The following is a 6,880-nucleotide window of genomic DNA, read 5'->3' as shown; positions in this document are numbered from 1 at the left end:
GTATGCAAGGTTTATAGTCATTGCATCGAGTGCAAAAGCATCTAATGCCATACCAGAGGAAAATAAGCTGCGAAAAAAGCATTGAATGCATTTTTTCCCATATTTTTTTTAATGGGGGGTCCCCCTCCCAACACCCCTTTTTGTAACATTTTAACTCCATTTTAATTAAACTAAACTCTCTACCTTTAAAACAAAAAGCATTCAATGTTTTTTTTTTCGATGCCTTTTTCCTCTGGTATGGCATTCAATGCTATTTCATTCGATGCAATGACCAGATAACGTATGCAACATGCTCAGGGATTATAGAAACTTGCTGTATGGCACGACAGGAAAGTGTCCCTCAGAGCTTATGTTTCAAATGAAAGTAAAAAGGAGACTTCCCCACAGAGAGGAGTCTACAGAAAATGACTTAATGAGGCTGCAGATTGAAGATGCAGTCAAGAAATGGGAGATGAAAAAATACACTGATGAGAGACGGAAGGGAGGGTCTTCAACACTTCAAACGGGTGATAAGGTTCTTGTCTGTCAGAGACAAGAAAGGAAGTCAGATTCAAAATGTGATCCCGCCCAACGGAAGTCAAAGTCAAAATGTGATCCCGCCCATCTAGTCATTACACAGATAAAGGGATCTATGGTTACTGCCCGATCGCCTGGAAGGGTGATCACACGGAACGTATCACAATTTAAACTCTACCGCGAGGGAGAACAAGAGAATGAAGAGGAGGAGAATGCTGAGGAAGACGACAGTAAAGCAGTGTCCTGAAATGATGATGCAAGAGCAATGGAGTCTGGACCTGAGATGCAGACCAAAGCGATGTATCACAAGGCCAGTGAAACTGACTGAAGAAATATACACAGCTCCCAACCTTTTGTGTCACCAAGGCGGGTGAAAACACCCTATTTTCTTTTTGGCGTGTGAGAGTCTACAGAAGTGAACAAGCATTGTAAAGGGGCCGTGTTTTCTGTGTGCATGGCGTGGTGCAGCGCAGCGCGTAATAAATGACAGACGTGCTGCTTGTACTTCACAGGACCTGCTTCTGTGTGTCTGAAAGGGTGTGAAGCCTCTTTATTCTTAGATCCGCGTCATGATGTCACACGTCATGTCACGGGTCATGTGACACTACATTCATCCCAATGTTTATAACAGACCTCAGGCCTTCGGAACAAGTTATAGACAACAAAAGTGCAAAACTGGGTTTAAACAAACATACAACTCACAAAAACCAACTGCATGTCGAGAGACTCACAGTTCTCTCCAGGTGGGATCTCTGTTTCAGGTGCTCAGATCGTAGTCTTTCAGTCGCGCCGGACACCCTCTCGATTCTCTGGCAGGGTAGCGCCGTTCTGTCTCGCTGACAGGGGTCGGTCCTGGGTGATGACTGCATTCGCTGGCTGTTGGTTTAGCTGCTGCCTCTGGATAGGGATCTCCTGAAATGTCATCATCCATGTCACCTGCATCAGGACGGTGAAATGTGGCGTCCATATTTTGTCCGTACCAGTGGGTTTGCACTCAAGGCGGGCCTGATAGCCTCCTCAAGAAACTGGAGTTTTGTATAACTAGCCCGTGGTCGTCTGCGGCTGTTACTTGTGAGGCATGCACTCGCACTACCTTCAGGGTGAGGGCTTGTGTGGGAGGGTTAGTTTTCCTTCCGAGTGGTGAGCTCTTACCAGGACTGTATCTCCAACGGCTATATCATGTTCCCTTAGCCCTCGCCTGCTGTTCTCCTTCTGGATTGTGGCTTCCCTCCGGGCTCATAGGTCACCATATCTATTGTTCCTGGATGTCGCCACTCCAGTTCAGGTAGAAACGTGCACAGACATCTCTGGAAGAGAGCTTCTGCTGGAGCTACTCCTGTCGAGCAGTGTGGGGTTGTGTTAGGGAGAATTCTCATCTATGGCTGATTTCCCTCACCTAGTGAGTCCCCCAGCAGCTTTTCTGGACTTCTGGAGTTTATTTTTTTCCACTTGTTAAGAGTGAGAGCTTTTCCCCCACTCTTCCTGTGTTTTGCTATGTGTTTCCACCTGTTTTTGTGATTGTGGGCTCTGAAGGACACAACTTCAGTAGCCCCCTTCTTTGTGTGTGTCACACCGCACCTTTTGTGCAGTGGCACTGGGTTGTCTTTCAGACTCCCACCGACTCCATTTCTGAGGCGACTACTGTCCCCCAGAAAAGGGTAAAGTTACCATTAACTTTACTTAGTCAATCTAGCACAGATCCAGTACACCCCATCTTCCATGGAGTACTGGAAAAGGGTTAATTTGTATCCCTTTTGATCTGTACCTCCTAGAGCATTGTTTCGCTCTTTTAACATTTAGACATGGCTGGTGGCAGTGGTATCTACCCTAACTTTCTACCGCAGTTATCTTATATAACCGTGGTAATATTGTAGGCTGTGTTAACCTAGAACTTAAACCCGCTTGACCCAATCCTTTTTCTTTTGGCTCCGGGGCGGTTTATTCGCCATTTCTTTTTGGTAAACTCCTTCTTGTGTTTTGCTTTGTGCGGCAAACCAGGTTTGCCTTCTTTGTTCGCTATCTTTTGGCGGGCTTCTACCTAGAAGCCCTCCTCAAGGCACCTTGGTGTCTAAGTGGGCTGAATGTGAGGGAGGGGTGTAGTCACCACCTGCACAGGGTATCCTAGGAAACCCAAGTCGCACTTTGTTACGATTGGTCAAGGTGGTTGTCCGGGCTGGACAACCCCCCTGCTGCGTGATTGACATCCAGGCTGTGTGAATGGGGGTTTTGGGCATAAAAGGCAGGTCTCTTGGGCTAGAAGTCAGAGAGAGTCGCCACTGGAACCACAAGGAACCGACGAGAAGTGGAGAGAACAACGGCTGCTGCAACTACACCGACCCGGTGAAGCCCTGCTGCAGTCCTGAGCTATCTACCTTCAACGACTTAGAGAAGATCCAATCCGGAGTCTTCTTCCCTTGAGCTTGGTGGGAACAACCAACTCATCTTCCACAGCTAGAGGATCCTCTTCCTTGGTCGAAATTGCTGCACACAGCTGTAGTGGTCCGGATAGCGTTACGATCCGCGCAGTACCGCCCACCTCCCAGCGCAGCACAACACCACCCACCTCCCAGCGCAGCGCAACACCGCCCATCTCTCAGCGACATCTTACCTACGGCGGTGGCCTTGGCCGAGCGCCCCCCTTCAGAGGCCATGGTGCCGGGCTCCCCGGAAGAGGAAGGCGGCGCGTTACAGCTTGGAGACTGTGGCCGCGATGGCGCTGGGGTGGATTGAGCCTCACCACCCCGGCGTCCTGGTCACCTAGGCAACGCCCACGTGTTGCCGTAGGAGCGGCCCGCTCGTCCAATCATGTTGCTGCTCCCCGGTTGCGAGGGTCACATGATACGCTGCGTCGCTCACGTAACCCGAACACCGGTTTAAAAGAACGCGGAAGCTGAGTCTCCGCGCTTCTCAGCTGTTTCCGGCGATTCGAGTGGCGTTTTGTTGGATCTTGGAACTCTGGTTTTTGAACTCTGGCTTCTGATTATTTCTGGGCTGTCTTTGCCTGCTCCTTGGATTTGGTTGCTTGAACTATTGCTTACACGGATTTTTGGAACTCTCTGGCGTGAATCATTGGACCTGCTTACGGATTTCGGACTTGGCTTTTGGAACTTTCAAGGATTGTATCTCTTGGATTTTGGACCCGGTTTTTCTTGGGACAATACTTGGAACTGCTTTGGAAACTCCCTGACTCAAGGGTGTTTTGGTTGGACTTCGGCTCAGCACCACGTACAGCCCCTAAATGTGGGGGTCCTGAACACCTACTTTCCCGGCTGTCTTCCCGTCCTGGTTACCCTTCCTGATTGGTAGGTCCCACTCCATTATCTTGATTATTGATTATTCCCATATTCTTTACCGTGTACTTACACTCACCTGCTTTTTCCTTTGCAGTACCTGGTGCCCGTATTCACGGCCCTTTTCTCCTTCGCTGGAGCTTGGGGACGGAGGTACCCATAGACATCGCAGAGGTTCGTTGTAACAGACTGAGAAGCCATCTCTGCTTTGGCTATGGATGCCGCCGCCGGGGACCAGGTGGCTGCTCTGGTTCAAGCTATTACGGTTCTCAGAGCCGACATGACTGCTGCCACGGCAGCTATTCATCAGCGGCTAGACACCATACAAAGCGAACGTCATGCACTCCCCCCTGATCCGGAATTCGGGGACAATATTCCCCAGATGATCCCACCAGCTCCTGCTCCGAATTCTACCCCGGTCTATGTTCCCACACCGTTTCCTTTGGCCCCCCCCGAAAAGTTTCATGGAGACCCCAGTAAATTCCGTACATTTATTAATCAATGTAAACTCCATTTCTTGTGCCGCCCCTTAGCCTTTCCCGATGCCACAACGAAGGCAGCATTCACGCTTTCACACCTGGGAGGCATAGCAGCCGCCTGGGCCAACCCACTGTTAGAAACAAACAGTCCCGTATTATATGATTTCTATTTGTTAATCACGGAAATGACAAGAGTGTTTGATACTAGGCACAAAGCACAAACCCGGGACCTAGAATTATTAGAATTGGTTCAGGGTAAGAGTACATTAGTGGATTACATTACTCGCTTTAATCAATTATCAGTAGAGACGGCATGGCCGGAAAATAAAAAGGCTGTGGTGTTTTATCGCGGCCTAAATGAGGCAATGAAGGATGCACTAGCAGTAGTTCCTTCCCTGCCAGCTCAATATCCCGAACTCGTGGATCTGACACTTCAGATCGATGCTCGAAGGGCTGAGAGAAGAGTTGAGGCTAAAAGACCCGTTCCCTTTTCAAATCCCAATACCAGCGATTCTCCTCCTGAACCTATGCAAATAGGTGGGGTACGTAGTCCCATTACGGCTACCGAAAGAGAACGCCGTCGGACCTCCAACGCTTGTTTTTACTGCGGGTTGAATGGACATTATGTCCGGGAATGTCCTCGACGTCCTAAACCTAAGGCGGAGGATTTTCGGAAAGCCCGTCCCTAAATGAGGGGGTTCGGACGGGTCCTCCCTTTTCTTCCTCCTCGCCTGCAACATTTGCGGGACCCATGCATATTCAGGCCCTTCTCTTTTTCCCTGGCAGCACTCCCCATCAGGTGTGCTTGGCAATCGATTCAGGAGCCACGGGGAACTACATTGACATCGCCCTCGCTGCCTCACTTAACTTACCCATCCTGAACAAACGACGACCGGAACCTGTGCACGCCGTTGATGGTTCATCACTCATTTCGGGCCCCATTAAGCAACAGACAGCTCTTTTAACCCTGGTCATCCACGAAAAACACAAAGAAACCTTGTCATTTGATCTTATCACGACACCACAGTACGGTCTCATCTTGGGTCTTCCGTGGTTGCGAACCCACAACCCTATCATTGATTGGACCCAGAGTAAAGTGTTCTTCGAATCCCCCTACTGTCAAGATCATTGTTTGGTATACCCAGAATCGGTGACCTCTCCTTCCCAAGTGCTGGGTGCTTTGGCTCACTTGCAGCTCACGGATGTGCAGGATATGGAGTCAGATCCTCATAACCATGTCATAGGAGTCACCGCTTCTGGCATACCTGCAGAATACAGGGATTACCTGGACGTTTTTGATAAAGGAAAGGCTGAAGAACTCCCGCCCCACAGACCTTATGATTGCCCCATCGACCTCATCTCGGAGGCCGCAATTCCTTGTGGTCGGATCTATTCCTTGTCACCCACGGAAGATCAGGCTCTCAAGGACTACTTACAGACCGCCTTAAGAATAGGCCACATTCGGCCATCACAGTCCCCTGCTGCCAGTCCTATCTTTTTTCGTTCCTAAGAGGGAAGGGGACCTACGTCCTTGTGTAGACTACCGCCGTCTCAACCAAATCACCATTAAGAATCGTTACCCGATTCCTTTAATAAACCCCCTTTTAGACAATCTTACTCACGCGGTACTGTTTACCAAGCTCGATCTCAGGGGGGCCTACAATCTTATCCGAATTAGAAAAGGGGACGAGTGGAAAACCGCTTTTTGCACCCGACATGGACTCTATGAATATACCGTTATGCCTTTCGGACTCTGCAATGCCCCGGCGACATTTCAGAGATTCATAAATGACATCTTCCATGATATCTTAGATATATTCGTCATAGTCTATCTAGACGATATTCTGATATACTCCTGTTCTTTTTCTTTACACGTAACTCACGTTAGAGAAGTACTCCATAGACTCAGGACCAACGCCTTATTCGCCAAACCTGAAAAATGCCTCTTTCATGTCTCCGAAGTGGATTTCTTGGGGTTTCACATCACTCCTAAAGGCCTTTCCATGAATGCCACCAAGGTTGATGTTGTCTTGAAATGGCCTGTACCCACGACACTCAAGGCTTTGCAATCATTTCTCGGGTTCGCAAATTTTTATAGGAGATTTATTGCGGGGTTTTCCTCCATAGCTGCACCCCTTACCCGCCTGACCAGCCCTCGAGAACCATACACTTGGGCGAAAGCACAGGATCTGGCCTTCGAGACATTAAAGGCAGCCTTCACTTCCGCTCCCATTCTGCAACACCCAAACCCGGAGCTGCCTTTTATAGTGGAGGCAGACGCCTCGTCATTCGCATTAGGTGCGGTGTTGTCGCAAAATTGTCCCATCTCGGGGTTATTACACCCCATTGCTTATCACTCCCGCAAGTTCACCGCTACCGAACTACATTACACTGTAACCGAAAAAGAGTTGCTCGCTGTCAAAGACGCATTTCAGGTTTGGAGACACCATCTTGGCCTTAACTCACAAATGTCTCCATGACCTTGCTCCTCCTTACCTAAGCCGCAGGATTACCAAACCCATCTCTCAAAAACCATCTAGACTACAATACTCTAACCTCCTGTCTATCCCTAGGACTCACAAAGCGCGTGCGGGC

The sequence above is a fragment of the Ambystoma mexicanum genome, chromosome 13, assembly GCF_040938575.1.
Source record: "Ambystoma mexicanum isolate Mex_15411 chromosome 13, UKY_AmexF1_1, whole genome shotgun sequence".
Classification (NCBI taxonomy): domain Eukaryota; kingdom Metazoa; phylum Chordata; class Amphibia; order Caudata; family Ambystomatidae; genus Ambystoma; species Ambystoma mexicanum.
Note: the sequence above shows the minus strand (reverse complement) of the source record.